General features: G+C 47.5%; 1 long non-coding RNA gene across 1 annotated transcript; it reads right to left on the bottom strand.

Moving 5' to 3' along the window:
* Nucleotides 1-732: 732 nt before the first annotated feature.
* On the bottom strand, nucleotides 733-4,310 carry LOC144173616 (uncharacterized). The gene is made up of 3 exons (XR_013323338.1): nucleotides 4,208-4,310; nucleotides 3,722-3,866; nucleotides 733-2,182 (listed from the first exon to the last, which is right to left on the bottom strand). It is a non-coding gene; the product is annotated as an uncharacterized LOC144173616 (long non-coding RNA).
* Between the last annotated feature and the right edge of the window lie 13,263 nt (nucleotides 4,311-17,573).

The raw sequence follows: 17,573 nt of genomic DNA, 5'->3' as shown, positions 1-17,573 counted from the left end.
AAACTCTTCAGCATCTCTAAACAAACCTTGTGCGGCCAGGTAAGCTTGGAAAAGCTGATGCTGCACACTTAGAGTTTTTGTCACATTCACAAAGTTCTTTGCACTGCGCATGCACTGTTTGAAGTATTGATGTTTGCCTTCAAACTTCATGGTCCACACATGGCACAAAGGGCCAAACTCTTGGATGAGTTCACTATAGTGCAGCATGTAGTGGTGCTTCGGTAGGAGATTCTTTGCGGGAAATAAAGCTTTTCTAGAACTCACATACTCTTCAATCAGCACCCTCAAGTATGCCACCTGTGCCGGGGTAATTTGTGGTGCCATGAGGAGGTCAGTTATTTCCATTAGCAGAACTGCTAGCTGCCAGACTGAGTTGTCAATGTCTGCTACTTTCTTTCCAATGAAAAGTGGCAACAGCCTCAGGAATGTCCAATTCTGCATTGCGTGGCCTGAAAGCTTGTCACCCTGGCTAGACACCTTCGCTGGCTTGTTGCAAAGGTCACGGGCTGAGTACTTTTGCATTTCAATTCTGTTGTTTAGATACTCATACGTGAACCACTCTTTTTTGGTGACAAAATACTTGATGTAGAGCGCAAGATCGTTCTTGACAACTCCTTCAAAAAGGTCATGCCCAATGCATGGTGGCAAGCCTGACTCGCAGACATGGAAATGCTCCAGGACATGAAAGGGAGAGTTACAAACCACCCCACAATCACTTAATAGTTCCTCACCTGCAAGTCGTTCAAGTGACTGAGAATAGTTATGTGGAGTCCTCCTTTCCCCTACAGCCCTTGCCTTCCGCTCAAACTCTGACCGTGTCACAAGGCAGAATCGGCAAAAGTACACAGATGTGCTGAAGTTTTGAGTGAAGCCCCCAACCATGTGGCTCCCGAGGTTGTCGCCAACTATAAAGCTTAACCGTACTCTGAAATGAACTCCGTTGACCTTCACTCCATTTTTCTCCAAGAGAGCTAAATCGTGTGTTAAAGGCTGCAACACTTTCTCTAGTCCAAACTCCTTTACATCTTTTTGGCGGCACAGAATGGTCATTTGGAGGCTTTCAACTCGTGATCTGTACTGCAATGGCAAATTCCCAAGGGTCATATATACCCCAAGCAATTTAAACTGGCCTTTAGCTGACCCCAGGGGGTTCGCAATTTCAAACTCATCTTGGTACAAAACAATGCTTATGACATCTTCGGTTGCATCTCTGAAAGGCTGGCAGGAAGTGAAGTCACAAAAACATCCTTCGGCCACATCGAAGTTACCAGTGGGTAAGGCTAACATGAGAAAATTTACAATATCTGCCACTGGGACGTAATGATAAACAGAGGTCCGGTTGCATCGGTTTAGGCCTAAGGAAATTTGCACCGGTTGCAGGTAACAAAATTTCTCTTTGTAATACTTGTGACGGCAGTATACAGACTTCAATTGTACAGACGCTGCTGTTTGGAGGGCATCTTTGGTGAAATGTGACTGAATTTCCTCGAAGGTGTCACTAGTTACCACCTTGGCAACCTCTTTTAGCGCCATCTCTTGGCTTAAATTGTGCAAGTTTTGCACCTCCTTCACTATGCCCTGGACAGTTGCTGCAGGTAAGTGCTGTTTTGATTCTAGCCTCAGCAGAAAAAGGGCAAAGTTATCTGTAAAAAGGCTACTACTGCTGGGTTCCTCACGAGTTGCTGCACTTTCACCTGAAGGGCCACATGCTGCGTCAGGAAATGCTTCTGGTGCTGATTCCACACATGTGTTTGGAAGTACAGGAGATTCCAGTGTATAACTGGCCACCCGATGGTACCTTGATACATGGGTTCTGAATGACGCTGCAGTGCGGAGTACGCTAACACAGTATGGGAAAGGGCACACAACAGCATCTGTCCCATTGTTCAAGTGATCTGCGACATGGGAAAGCAGCCTGGCACGGGTTTCCTGAGGAGCCTCACATGATGGAAGAGGGCACAGAAAATGTACATCTGCCTCGTGGGGCCGCTTTCTGTGATGCCTGAAGAGGTGGCTTCTGAGGTTGTCATAGCTTTTCAACACGGCACTACATGAGTTTATGGGGCAGAAAGCACCAGTCACTACACCACTGTGGTAACTGAAGTGTCGAAAGTAGTCAGCCATTGTAGGAAGCACTTGAGCACAAAGACGGCAAGACGCCATTCTGCTGCATCACTTGTAACTGTAAGGAACGTAGATTATGCAATTCGATTGGTGGAGCATATAAAAACAAGCATATGAAGATCCGACAGCACATACAAGTGGCCCCAATACCAATTAACGTGCATTAGGAGTACAAGGCCAGAAGAATCGGCACAGCATGAGCCATGTCCGCCAGATATAAAAACGATTCGAATACCTGCTATGCAAACGCATTCCCCCATCCCACTAATGTAACCTGTGTAGTGAACAGACGGGAACAGGAATTAACATCCTGCACAGTCAAGACTCCAGCATTTGATTCTGTCGAAGAAGCCGCCATAGCTCACGCCGTCACCACTATCCAAAAACCAATCACCATAATCTATAACTTTTAAGCAGCTGGCAGAAATTCTTCTGAACCCTTGCTGGCGTTAACCGGGACATGGACGAAGTACACAAATGAGTGAAGCGAACACTAACTACTTTTTATTCACAACCACGTACTTAGCACCACCAATGGTTCAAGTCAAAAAACCAAATAGCCCCATTCCAAGCCCCCGATAAATTAAATAGAAAGTCGCATTTCTAGAATGGCACTTCATCTCTTAACAAGTCCGAGCATTCCTGAAGTTTATGTAGCCTTTGTGCCAGCTGGCTTTCGTGTCCTAGGACACGAAAGCCACGTGCTCCGTGATGTGTATTTCAATATATCTTGATAGAACTACTTCAGTGCAATTGGTAAACCGCATACACGACACGTGATACATTAGTGACGAACGCACAGGTGCGGCGGTGTGTGCATCACTTCGGGCCTCGGGCCCGATAAGGTGTCGGCACCCTCCGCCAGACAGTTTCGGGCCCTTTCCTCCTACCTGCCCCCCCCCCCCCCCCCCCCCTCAAAGCCTCATCGCATCGCATCGCATTAGCTTGTTCGTTTTCTTGCACACAGAGAAAAAAAAACTCCTGTATTAACTGAGTAGGGCGCCGCGAAAATTGAGCGTGGCACGTAGCTAAACGCATCCAACGCTGTACTAACAATACGTAATCTCCACCATTGTTTACCGGCCCTGCAGCGCTGGCAGCGCTTCTCACGGCGAAAGAAGGTGCGGAAGTCAAAGCGACGGGCACAGAGACAAGGGAAAACAGCTATCGCGCTGATGCGGGTGGCGCATGCTCACATTCTACCAGTCTCAAACCAGGCGTTATCGATAGATGTCTCCCGCGCAGTCCGGAGCAGGCTGCTCGCGCATTATAGACAATAAAGAAAAAAAAAATATAGACAAGCGTTTTACCGACCACGTGCTTCGCTAACCCTATCAGTGCTCACACGGAACATTGCAAGTACCCTGCTAAAAGATGGGACACAAAATGATAGAAAGACCACACCGCGTAGGGAATGTTTCATAATAGTAACCAGCTCGCTAACTGTGGCACCTCCACATTTTTTCTGAGGTTTTCTGCTGTACGAGGAACAAAGGCAAGCGAAGACGTCGGTTCGTGACCGAACGCAGCGATTTCGATAGAACGGTACGAGCGCAACTTGCATACAGCGCATGTTCATATGATGAAATCAACTTACCCGATGAGCGGCAGAGATGGTGCATTCAACCGATGGTCCGAGGATTAAGGCCAAAACAGGCAGGCATGTAGGTGACGAACTCGCAAGCGGTCGTCGGCGCAACGGTCGGCGCAACGGCGATGTCTCCCGCGCAGTCCGGAGCAGGCTGCTCGCGCATTATAGACAATAAAGAAAAAAAAAATATAGACAAGCGTTTTACCGACAACGTGCTTCGCTAACCCTATCAGTGCTCACACGGAACATTGCAAGTACCCTGCTAAAAGATGGGACACAAAATGATAGAAAGACCACACCGCGTAGGGAATGTTTCATAATAGTAACCAGCTCGCTAACTGTGGCACCTCCACATTTTTTCTGAGGTTTTCTGCTGTACGAGGAACAAAGGCAAGCGAAGACGTCGGTTCGTGACCGAACGCAGCGATTTCGATAGAACGGTACGAGCGCAACTTGCATACAGCGCACGTTCATATGATGAAATCAACTTACCCGATGAGCGGCAGAGATGGTGCATTCAACCGATGGTCCGAGGATTAAGGCCAAAACAGGCAGGCATGTAGGCGACGAACTCGCAAGCGGTCGTCGGCGCAACGGTCTTGGCAGCCACTGCAGCTTTGCAACAGACTTACTGAATATTTACAGTTACAGTTGCCCCATGTATCAAAAGCCGGTCTTCGGTTGCTCCCCTGCGCCGGGGCAAGCACGGGCAAGTTGACTAGCCTGTCGTCTGTCGGCAGGACGTTGAAGTAGTACCACAGGTAGTACTCAAGTGCTTGCGGCTGCTGCCGTAAGTCATACAAAGAACACCCGCAAAAACACAAGTAAATTTCACCTAAATAATGTATTTTTATTCAAAAGTAACCTTTATTTTACAAAACATTGCGAAAAATAATAGTTTAACGAAGTTCAATTTTTGTCTCCTAGGTGCCGCGCGCTTCGACTTGGGGTATGTGTGGTCTGCGGAAAAGAAACAGAAACTATGCGGCACACAGTGTTAGAATGTGAGGGTATCCATCCAAATCTACATGAAGGGAATATTGGGCTTTCAGAAGCTGCCGTAAGTCATACAAAGAACACCCGCAAAAAAAACAAGTAAATTTCACCTAAATAATGTATTTTTATTCAAAAGTAACCTTTATTTTACAAAACATTGCGAAAAATAATAGTTTAACGAAGTTCAATTTTTGTCTCCTAGGTGCCGCGCGCTTCGACTTGGGGTATGTGGGGTCTGCGGAAAAGAAACAGAAACTATGCGGCACATAGTGTTAGAATGTGAGGGTATCCATCCAAATCTACATGAAGGGAATATTGGGCTTTCAGAAGCCCTAGGATTTAAGGGTATCAGAGGGGAAGTTAACTTCAAGGCTGTCGAGGGGACGAAAAGAAGATTAGAATGCTGGTGGATGAAAAGCAGAGAGGGGAATATTGCGTAGGACAGTTACCACCTGTAACAGGGAAAAGAAAGTATTTCGGGCCTAATAAGCTTTAGGGCCTGCCATAAGCAGCGCTAGTATTAAACCAATAGTGTAAAACATGGTTATATTAGTCCTTTTTGGTAAGATGACATGTCATCACCCCGCTTCAAAGGGGAAACCAATAGGAATCATCATCATCATCATCAACCTCAGCTTCCACGGAGCAGGGGGGCTAGCGCCACCCGGATTTTGAAGCGGAGTTCCGCAACTGCATATAGTATTGTAGTACAGATTATTTGGCGGTCGTTCCATAGAGAAAGAAATACTGGTCGTTCCCTTTGGAGCGATTAGGTAGTATCGGTAGCGCCGTCTGCAGTCGAAAGAGCGTTTGCCGCCGTTTACTGGTTTACTGGCGAAACGAAGCGGCGCTACGTCGTTGCCTCTTATGACGAGTGCGGAAGAACATTGAAAACACGATACGGCGTTGGCTCCGATAACTAGCGCCTGGCAAGCCGCCGCGCGTGGGAAAGTCAAATACTTGTATGAAACTCTATGCCTTCAGCGCATGCAGGTACGCTAGCGCGCCTTCACGCCAGAAACGAGCGTGTGCGTACCCAGAATAAGTTTTAGTTTCGAGCGCTGACATGACGTGTTATGATGTACGCGGCCGAGACAAAGGTGATGGACTGGGCCATTCCGTGACTATCGGTACAGTCCTCATGGGGAGTCCGGTGGTAGGGAAGGACGCAGCCATCGCACTGGCTATTGCCTCAAGCGACGCAAAATTATAGTTAGCGATAGCAAATATGAAAAATATCATGATATTTGCGCCGGCCGCAACAACCTCAGTATGTGAGGCCTATTTGTCCTGCGGTGTGACTGGAAATGGGGGTTGTTCAAACCAGTTTCCGTTGCGTTTACGTGCAGCAAGTTTGGATAAATCGTTGGTTGCTTCTGCCGTTGTCGGCTGTAGGCTGGGACAGATAAGCCTGCCAGAACCGCTTAGAGCAGAAACGTTCACTATCCCAGGCGTACGCCTCGGGTGGTGAACGTTACGTTAATAAAGTCGCGTAAACGCGAGTAGTGAATGTTACGTAATAAAGTCGTCTAAACGACAGTCTTCAATTTGCGCAAGTATAATCCACAATGTTTACAAATCACTTCAGTGTCCCTTAAAGCCATGCTTTCGCACACCATATTAGATCAACACGTAATTTGCAATGCTTATATCAAGCACATCATCCTGCAGCAGCACCGCAGCAGCTGCTGTTGCATTATTCTTGAAACATAGTTTTTTTTGACAGAAAGAGACAAATTTGAGAAAAACAATCCCGCCTGGTGGGCATATTGCGTCGCTGCTTCCGCGACGACAGCCGTTCGTGCGTACTCGCGTGTGTACTGCGTGTACTGTGTGTACTCCTCAGCTTCATATTGGATCACGGACATAGAAGGGAAAAAAATATATGTTCGCATCTGACGCCGTATTACTGTTATTGGATGTTCTGGATGAACCTCCGGCGAAAAGGCCTCTGTAGCACTACAGAATATGCATATAAATTATTGCGCACGTCAACGGACATTTCAGCAGCTGCTGTAATAGAGAAGCATCACAGTGCCACCCTGGTGTCGCATTTTGGAGAAACGCGTTACAAATAAAAACAAAATTGATTGTTGCTGCTCTCAGAAGTCGCTCGCTGTTTCGAAGAAAATTTTTCATAACAAAGGATCTCTAAATCACGCGAGAACTGATTCGCGAATAGGATACTCAAACCGTGCCACTAAAGAAACCGCACAGAAAAGAAAGAAAATTACAGTTCGACGAGGAACCGAACCCGCGACGTTGATCGAATGAGCGCGACGCTCGAGACCATTGCACCACCGCACTTTTTTTTTTCTTTTAAGTGCGAAGCACTTCTTAGTCGGGCCTACTCCTGCTTCCACCGCCGTCCTCCGTCCGCAGCCTAGCAACGGAGCTAGCTAGCGTGCCTAGCAACGGCGCCGGATTTCCGACGCGTGAGGGCGCTCGCATAGCGCCTCCTCTCCCCCCTCGCCTACTCTCCTAAAGCCCCTTTACTACTCTCCAGCTCGCAACACCCTCTCTCGGCGCGCCAGCCAGGCCACTACACTATATACATAAAAAAAAAAACAGTATCCGGCGCCAGGTTTCGATCCGAGGACTTCGCGGCCGCAGCGCGACGCTCTACCGACTAAGCCACGGACGCAACGCTGATATCATTGTTAGTTACGTGCATTATATCTTTAACGCATTCAAACTACGTCGTCAGCGGTGTGCGTTGGCGACTCAGCGGCGTTATAGCGGCTTCATAACTGCGTGGTGTACACGTGATACTACAAACCCGATGGAAGAGATGGAAGAGAAGGCGGCGAGGCGGTGGGCTGCGGGGGCCGAGCGTAAGCGCCGCAAGCGGGCCGACAACCGCGTGCATTCGCACTTTCACATTCTCTCCCTCGGGGAAATGCGGGGGAATTTTATTGGACTGCACCACCGAACGCTACCATTGCGCCGAACAATCTGCATACATGGATGCCCACCCTGCCTTACAGCTGCCTTACAGATTTTCTGGCTGATGAAGTGCGATTTCTTAAATAGCGCTTCCGCAGTAAGGTTCCGCGAAGCCCCCACAATAGTTGATCGCCATCAACTCCGCTGTTTTGAGAAAGCGCTCGCAAAAATGTGTGTGACTGCATGGCTGCGACTGCGATTTCGCACTGCATGAATAGTGCTTGCTGTGCTTTGGTTTTAAGCTTTAGGCTAAATACTTCGGACGATATTGATTCCTTAAGAACTAAATTACCTTCCGTAACTCTGCTTCAGCACCCAAATGACCTTATATTTTCTACAAGTGTGCCGGTCACACACGCATGTGCAGTTTTCAGGTCCGGGGCAGCGACGTCGCCGGAGTGTCGTATACGATACAGCGCTCGTGCTGAGCGGTGTGGGCCTCATGGTCCTCACTAAGTTTATTACACTTTAGAAACTAACGAAACAGAGCCGCATTCATTACGGCACGAATGTTGTCGAGGCGAAGTTTTCGCTTCTCGATCGATTCCCGACGATCGACACGACAATACATTTCTTGCAGTTATTAATAAACTGACCTGTTTCTGTTCCGCATCATACAGAGGAAACGCCCGTATTTTGCAAAGCAGAAAAACATTCCGTTTGACGTGTAACGGAGAGAGCATCCGTATACTGAGGGACGGAGCGCACTTCCGTTAAATTACGGATGTTTTCTTTGTTCTGCATCAAACGGAACACGGCTCTGTTTTATTACGGCCATCTGGTCCGTAATTTGTCCGTAAAATTACGGATTGTTTTTACAGTGTACGTATGCGACTGAAGCGTAAGCAGCGGCTTGTTTCCCCGATCAACAATGTGGACTACGGCGATCGCCGAGTGAAGTTTCTAGATTTCTCTTGTTTGCAAGAAATGTATAAAGCAGGAAATCGTGAAGCGTTAACTGCTCGCACAAGCACACGCACCCGCCGTGCCTGCCCGCACGGCCGACGGTGCGGCTCGAGCCGACGCAGCTCGCGGCAGCAACAACAACAAAGAAGTTACAGATTGGTGAAAGTGGATGTTAGTGTGATGAAAAATTCTGATAGGTAGTGTCATCAGCTGTGGTTGTCAAAGCGATGCTTAAATATCTGCCGCGATTTACGCCGACCGGCCGCGGAGGTTGGTCCCGTCAGCGCCGGCCCGTTCACGCCGGTGAGGCGAGCGGCCGAAGGATGGCTATGCTTGCGCGCAAGAATCGGCCGAGGCCGTGCAGGTATCTTGATCGTCGATCGCTTCAACGGAAATCACCGCGCTTACAGAGTTTCCAGCGCGGTGAAACGCTTTGTTAGGGGCTGTCACTCGCAACTCTAACGGCGATGAAATATATTCTGCGACGCCAGGCCTAAAGTTCTCAACATCCGATTACGTGCATCCGAAGCCGGCTGCGAGCTGTTGGCGGAAGGTCCTCCCGTCGCGCACGCGCGTGTTGCGTTTGGGTTCCTTTAACCTCTTAGGGGCCACCAACGCTCGGTTCTGACATTCTAAATCTCCCCATTACCCGAAATCACCAACGACGTGTTTTGCCTCGTACGCAGCCTCGCCTTCTGTGAGCAGTCGTGAGTTTCGAAATTGATGCTCGAGAAAGGCCTTCTCATTGTAAACATACAAAACACGCTGCAATTATAAATTACCACGCCGAGCACCTAGTGAAAACTAAATATAGCCTTGTCCAAACCCGCTCGAAGGCGTTAAAAGCTCGCGTTCATACCGTTCATACATTGCGGACAAGTAGCGAAAAGTAAACATCAGCCGTGCAGAGTACATGTACAGGCTACGGCAGTGATCGTTAATCAAATCCGGGCATGACTCTAAAAACATCGTAGGGGAAATAGGCACTGATTAAGTCAAACTGCAGACCATAACAATACTTTTAAGCATGTGTGGCGAAGTAATCTGATCACCGTTCTCGCGTAGTCATACATTTACCAGGCAATACGAGCAGTTCGCGTGGCGAGATCATAATTGAGCGACGCGTTTCCGTCGCTGTTACAAGGTGTTTCCTTGCACACGCATGTACCGACACAAGTATTTCATAATGAATTTACAGCGTACTTTTCTGGGCATCAGTTGCATCGTCCTTGGCGTTAGCTGACTGCGTAGCTGTGGGTCGTGATGGTACCTAAACGCGGCGGTGTCGCCGGGAACAAGCGAGTTGCTGATTGCTTGCTCGAATTATTTGGTTTACAGACAACTTTTTTGGTAATTTGCATCAAATCCACAAGGAGGGGGTGAGACGGTGGCCACAACAAAAGAACACGCTTCCGCATACGCACGGGAAATGTGTTGTAGCAGACGACAACACGATTCGGCGTCCTACAAGTGACGTCACTCATAGGTGGCGCCACGGTAGGTCCTCGAGGCCAATAACGTCTGCTTCATGGATAAGCAGGAGCAGCCGCTCGAGGTCGTCAGAGATGTCCTCGCGTCAACAAATGATGATTCTGTGTTCCGCCGCGCGAACCTGTCTGATGAAGTAGCAGTCAACGCCTTCATGGACACGTAGAGCGGGTGCACCAACACAACCTGGATTGTCCAAAAGGTCCAGAAACGGGGCGAAAGGTATGTTTTTCGATACGAAGCGTTGTAGTACGCGAGGCGGCGTTTTTAAACTTGTGTTGTGCTATTTATATTTTTATTCCTGCTATTTCTTGTTTATACAACTGTATACGTTTTTGCCTGTGTGTTGCTTACAGGTGAGGCGCGAGCTGTGACACAATGCTAGCTAATTAAAAGGTCAGACAATACAGAAATCTATATATGTGGTAGCTACAAATGCGTTGCAGGAAACAGACACAAACTGCTCATCTATACCCCTCAGTGGATCTCGAAAGTGACAATTTTTTGCCGCTATTTGGACTCCCAGATCACTATCGCAAAAATAGGGCGCCAAGAAGATCACGTTTTTTTACTTAGTTTTATCTCTGCTGCTACTACCGTGACTTCAAGCTCACGCGCAACTACTCATTAGTCCCAGCGAAAAGAATATACGTATCTGAGTGTGTGTAACACTTTATTAAATGAGAGGTCATGGGGCCCTCGGGGAGCAAGGATGAGGAGAAAAGGGGAAAGTAACAACTTGTACAAAGAACACAGTTCCAGTCTTGGGGTCCTAATCGCAAAATGAACACGATTAAGTCAGTCAGTGGCAGCAAAACGCACAGTTCACACTTAAATGTACAGTTCACGCTGTAGACAATGCGGTTCACACTGAAAACAGTGCACGCTGCAGAAAGTTCACATTGTAGACCGAACTGGAAAGTCGGCCAGGCTGCTACACCAATTTATAGAGTCCGTTTTCAAGGGCGTACTCGGTAATTGCTTCTAGTGCGGTGGGGCCGTCACGCACCCGACTAACATGTTCCTATTCAGTCGCAGGGGCGGGACCTAGAGTTAAAAGCTGGTGGCGATTACGGCCGAATAATAGACAGAGCCAAATTAAGTGGTAACGATTTCGTGTACCTTCCCGATTACAGGGGGGCCATCGGCGCCATTCGGATCCTGCTGGAGCTGTCTATTTATAAATAACGTATCTTACGCAGCAAAATCTGTGTGTGCATGAAGCACAAATTGTTAAAAATAACTAATCGACATTGGCAACAGTGTGAGTGGTAGGACGCATGATTTCTGATATCAAACTGCGCCCTGATGGCTTCAGTGAAGAGACTGTGGTCAATAGCCCTGTACAGAAGACATATATCAAACTCCTCTTGTACTTCAGTAGCTGTACAATCCAACTATTACTTATTCCTTGGTTGGTACATATTTTCGATATTGTTTCCCAAAATTGTTATGATCAGCAGTGCAAATTATGCAGAATTCATGACCGCGTGTAAAACGTGTACGTTTGAGCTGGTGTCTTTCTTATTAACGTATCACCCTTGCAAGAACGATTCATACCTTCCATTGCTGTTAAAAATGACAATGTTTTTTTTAGTGGCACTGTTCCTGATAAAGAATTAATGCAATGAAGTTAATGTTCACGAAATTCAATGTAATAGTGCTTATGAAAGTGCCAAAATGTAGCATCTCAAGCAGCTGTAATATTTCGCAAGGGTAGGACAGTTTGTAAATGTGGTCATGGGTAATTGGCTGCCTTTCTTGTAATCCTTACCTGCATCACCGAATCGTGTTTTGAGGTGTTTATATAGTGAAAGAGCACTCAGCTCAATTGTATACCCTTCTGTGTGCGGTAGAATGAGCTTTCAATGAGGGTGTTTGCTTTCCGGAACGTGTATAATTGCCACATGCTCGTGAAAGCGTCCATCCGCGCGCGCGCACTTCGATCACCGAGCCGAGCGCTTATCTAGGAACACGATCGCAGGTCAGCGTCAACTTGAAGGCGCGCAAGAAGAGCGCGGAGAGATCAGGGGCTCAGGTACAAAAGGTAAACTTCTACCACATGTGCGTCAGCTTCCCCAGCGCCGCAGGACAGCACCGCCCACGGAGCGAAAACATCGGCCGCCCGCCGACCAGTGGAAACAGGGGGGGGGGGGGGGAGGGAAGGGGGGGAATCCATCTCCCATGAAGTCGCGCACATAGAGGAAGTGAGGTCACGGTGCTGTGTCCAAGGAGGTTAGAAAATTGCAATTTTTGTAACCTCATTGGCTGCGCCGCTGTTGAGAGGGTGTGGTCGGCCTGGGCCCCGAAGGGATATGGTTTGGGAATACGCTCCCCGGTCCGCCCAGTGGCTTCAGCCGTAAAAAAAGTACTTCAGCGCTAATGCTAAACAAGAAAAGGCACTCTGCTGGGAGAGGTACCCTCGCCGGCCGCATTCTGTAGAAGCCACTATGAATTATCAGAGAAATGGCTACTAGAGTGCCACTCCTTCCCGAGACGATTTGCAGATCCCGCCACCGCTGCCTCGAGTGAGTGACGAAGAGCTGGCGGAAGTCTGCATGGTTGGAGATGATTGTACATTCACTACTCGCCACGCAGACGACGACGACCTTTTCGATGCATATGACAACGATTACTAGCACCGCAACTCTGCAAATAAAAAATCATACTAAAACTTCACTAGCTCTTTGACAATGCTCACTACAAAGTGATCGTCATTCAGGTCTTGTGGGTGAGTGCAAGTTTTCCTGTTATCCTGTGAGCAATCTTTCCTGTACCAGTCAACAGCAATATTAAATAAATTAGGAGAAAAATTAAACTTCGATGCCAGTGAACTAACGTTTAAAAAACAGGTCAAAGAAGTGTTACTTAAGCAAAACACTCGCAATACCGATATATAATTAAGGATTTGAAGTATATATCTACATCTTCCCTAAAGAAAGAAATTAAAAACAATTACAAACAAAAGTATAATAATACGTAACTGTGACATAGTAGTGCAACTGACGAAAGTTCATGCGCACGAATTACTGCGTTTATGTGTACATTGTGATTCCTTTGTGAATTTGAGACCTATGCTTTGTATAATACATAGGAAATGTAGTAATGATTTTGCTTTGTGCATTTCTCCATTACAATTGCGCTATCATGCTTAAATTTTTGAACAGACGTTTTGTTATGTACGCTGTAAATCGGGTGGCTGAGGCCTCTGCCAGGCGACGCTCGCCTTTAGTCTATGCCTCCCCTTAATTTTGGCCAGGAAATAAAAAATCAAATCAAATCAAATCAATTGTCTTTTTTTTTTTCATACTGCCCCGCGGCCCCGACGCCGCAAAGAGGTTTTTCTTGTAAGCGGTAACTAGAGTTCTGCGGCCAAGTACCAGAAAAAGTTGAAAACGCTCATCTGCCATGACGTTAGACATTAAAAGCTTTTCATCACTCACAGTGTCCCATTTTACTGGCGACTCGAAACCCAATTGATTACCTGCGCAACTCAAGTTCAGCAACCGGTGATTTCCTGTTTTTTTTCATGCTACAGCACTTTCGATTTTGACAATGATCTTGCTCCCTCAACTAACGTTTAATGCTTAGACATATCAAGTAGTGTATGCAGTAGGTTTGTTCCAAAACGCTGCCCCGAGGGCAAAATAACCGTACAGGATATAAAAATGAAATATATGTAGAAGCAGAGACGCTGTGCTACTGCTTGAAAGTTCATTTACGATGCTGTATATGTATGCTTGTTTTCTTAGAAAAGTTACGTGATAATGTTGATAAAGATAGTACCATGAAGAAAAGCACTGAGCGCAATGTCAGCGTTGTCATTATGGAAGAATAAAATTGATTATTACCTGAATGCAGCATCACCTAAAAAGAATTGAAGAAGTGGTGTTGTGAGCGGACGCGAATGGATTTTAGAGATGCGTTTAAATGCTTTTCAAATAAAATGCTATCTTTTGTATATTCAGAATGCGAGTTTCCTGAAATAGAGCAGGTTTATTGCGAAACTTATAAAACTGTAAGTAAAAAAAATAAAATATATGGCCGTTCAAGACTCAAAAATAAGAATATTTGATGCAAGTGGATACTGAGTTCGCGGTAAGTATTCTTTACTTCCCTTCCGACTAGCGTAGCAAACATTTTGTGCAATACAAATGCTCAAGCAGTAAAACTAGCAGCTCCTGAACAGTGTTTCCGGACACAATACATATTGTTATCACTCTATATGTTAAGCTGTTCTAAGCTGTTGATGAGATGTAAGGTCGAATAACGTATAAGGTCCACTAACGTAACGAAAATTAGGAAAATTATAATTTTTTCTGTCGTAAAGGTTTTCCTATTCTAAAATTTATAATATGTCTCCTCTGCAATGACTACAGAGATCGGTTTGTATAACTGATGCTTAGGTTATAGCTTGCGAAATTTATGTTAGGGGATTTGTCTTGATTCATTTGGCCATAGCAGACCTGCCCTACTCTGGATGCAGAAATACGCGGAATTCGAAAGCGGCGAAAAGGAATAGAAAAAATATGTGCGGGTTGGTTTTACTTCTAACTCTTGTCACTGCTAAGCAGTCATGCTGACACAGCGAAGAATATTCGTGTATTGCTGATTTGTCCACTGAATATGTATTTTAAGCGGCAACAATGAGCATTTGAGTAAATTTGAGTAAAATTGCCAAGTAAAGCTTTTCAACACACACACACACCCACACGCACACACGCATATACTAATGCATATATATATGTATATATATATATATATATATATATATATATATATATATATATATATATATATATATATATATATTGTTACGAGGCAGATGCGGACTATTCACACGCTGTGCTTAAACGCGATCTATTCTCAAAGAATGAGGCGCATAGTCCGCAGCCGAGAATACCAGCGTAGCTCGAGCCAGTCTGTCTCTGCGCGACCTCTTCGCCTTCGCTTCGGCTTGCCTTGCGCGACCCACTGATGCGGCACGTACCCATAGATGAAATGTACGATGGATTGACCACCAGGTGATCCAGTGCATTGCCATGTGAAATGTCAAGAGGGCCGTGACATGACCCCCCTCCGGTGGAGAAGCGCCGTCTCGGTGCTTATTGAAATCGAGGGTCAGGGAACAGGTGGGGCCGCTGAGTAATACGCCTTGAGGCGGCCGACGTGGACGAGTTGAGCTGATGAGTCCAGTGACGGTGAGGAAGGAGCGGCGGGAACAATTTCGTACGTCACAGGTGTGACCATACGCTTGATCCTATGGGGGCCTTTGAAGCGAGGAGAGCTTTGAAGCGGCAAGGGGTGCTGACAAGAACCAAGGAGCCGGGCGTAAAGTGGGCGGTGCGGTGTTGCTCATCATAGCGGTGTTTCTGAGAGGACTTGGAAGCCGCGAGCTTGGCACGGGCAACCTGGCGGGCCACATCAGCGTGAGCGACAGTATCGCGGGCATATTCGGTAGCCAGAGGTGTCGCATCAGGAAGTAGGGTATCTAAGGGAAGAGTGCGCTCACGGCCGTAGAGAAGAAAGAACGTTCAATAACCGGCGGTGTCAATGCGGGACGAGTTGTATGCGAATGTAACATACGGCAAAGTGACGTCGCAATCCAGATGGTCCGCGGAAACGTACATCGCGAGCATGTCGGTGATGGTCTTGTTAAGCCTTTCCGTCAAGCCATTAGTCTGGGGATGGTAGGTGGTGGTCAGCTTGTGCTTCGTGTGGCAAGAGTGGAGGAGGTCGTCAACAACCCAAGACAGGAAGTACCGGCTGTGTTCCGTGAGGCGCTGACGGGGAGCACCGTGTTGTAGGATGACGTTGTGAAGCAAGAAATCAGCTACGTCGGTGGCGCAACTGGTGGGGAGAGCACGCGTAATAGCGTAGCGGGTCACGTAATCGGTCGCAACAGCGATCCAGCGATTTCCCGAACGAGAGAGAGGAAAAGGACCGAGAAGGTCCAAACCGACCCGAAAGAAAGGTTCGGAAGGAATTTCTATCGGTTAGAGCAATCCGGCTGGGCCCAAAGAAGGGGTTTTCGGGCGCTGGCACAGGTCACATGCCGTTACGTAGCGGCGGACTGTTCGGTAAATTCTGGGCCAATAAAATCGCTGACGTACACGGTCGTAAGTTCGTGCGACGCCAAGGTGGCCAGCCGTCGGCTCGTCTGCAGCTGATGGAGGATGTCAGATCGCAGGTGTTCAGGAGCAACGAGAAGCTCGTCAGGGCTGTTTGCGCGAAAGTTCCGGCGGAACAGCACGCCGTCGCGGAGCAGAAACGCGTTCAATGCAGGGTCTGACGGCATGGTTGTGAGACGTGCAATGATCGACTGCAATGATTGGTCGCGACGCTGGTGGTCGGCGATGTTGAGAAAGTTAGTTAGTGCAAGGACACAAGAATCAAGGTAGTTGTCAGCTGTATCAGGTTGGTCGACCGGTTGACGCGACAGACAGTCGGCGTCGCTGTGGAGCCTACCAGACTTGTAGGCCACGGAGTAGTCAAACTCCTGAAGGCGTAAAGCCCAGCGTCCAAGACGACCAGTGGGATCTTTCAAGGTAGCAAGCCAGCTTAGGGCATGGTGGTCAGTTACTGGAGAAAAAGGCCTTCCGTATAAATATGGGCGGAATTTGTTCACGGCCCATACAAGAGCTAGGCATTCGCGCTCGGTGATCGAGTAGTTCCTCTCGGAAGGTGACAAAAGGCGACTGGCATACGCTATCACTCGTTCGAGACCAGCGTGTTTCTGAACCAGTACAGCACCTATGCCGTGTCCACTCGCGTCCGTGTGGACTTCGGTCGGAGCGGAAGGGTCAAAGTGCGCCAGAATAGGTGGATTAGTGAGATGATTGACGAGAGTTGAAAAAGCAGAAGCTTGCTCAGGGCCCCAGGAAAACGGGTTATCGTGCCTAAGCAGATCCGTGAGGGGCCTGGCAATTTTAGCGAAGTTCTTGACGAAGCGCCGAAAGTAGAAGCAGAGCCCCACAAAGCTTCGAACTGCTTTTACCGATCGAGGAGCAGGGAAGTCTTTTACGGCTTGTATTTTGTATGGATCAGGTTGGACTATGGTAGCGTTGACGAGGTGCCCAAGGACGACAACCGAAGTGTCACTTTGACGGATTTAGCTGAAGTCCAGCTCTGCGAAAAACTGCCACTATGTCGGAAAGGCGATGCAAGTGTGTCTCAAACGTGTTAGAAAAGACGATAACGTCATCCAGGTAGCCTAAGCATGTCGTCCATTTAAATCCATGGGGAAGAGAGTCTATCATCCTTTCGAATGTGGCTGGTGCATTGCAGAGCCCAAACGGCATGACCTTAAATTGGTACAGCCCGTTTGGTGTTACAAAAGCGGTCTTTTCGCGGTCCATGGCGTCGACTGCAATTTGCCAGTACCCTGATCTCAGGTCAATGGACGAGAAATACGACACGCCATGCAAGCAGTCGAGGGCGTCGTCAATACGCGGAAGTGGATAAACGTACTTCTTGGTTATTTTGATTAAATGTCTGTAATCAAAACAGAATCGAAATGACC

This window comes from Haemaphysalis longicornis, unplaced genomic scaffold, assembly GCF_048455015.1.
Source record: "Haemaphysalis longicornis isolate Haplotype H1 unplaced genomic scaffold, Haemaphysalis longicornis Haplotype H1 scaffold_3, whole genome shotgun sequence".
In the NCBI taxonomy this organism is placed as follows: domain Eukaryota; kingdom Metazoa; phylum Arthropoda; class Arachnida; order Ixodida; family Ixodidae; genus Haemaphysalis; species Haemaphysalis longicornis.
The sequence above is the reverse complement of the archived record's forward strand: the minus strand, read 5'-3'. Positions and strand labels throughout refer to the sequence as shown.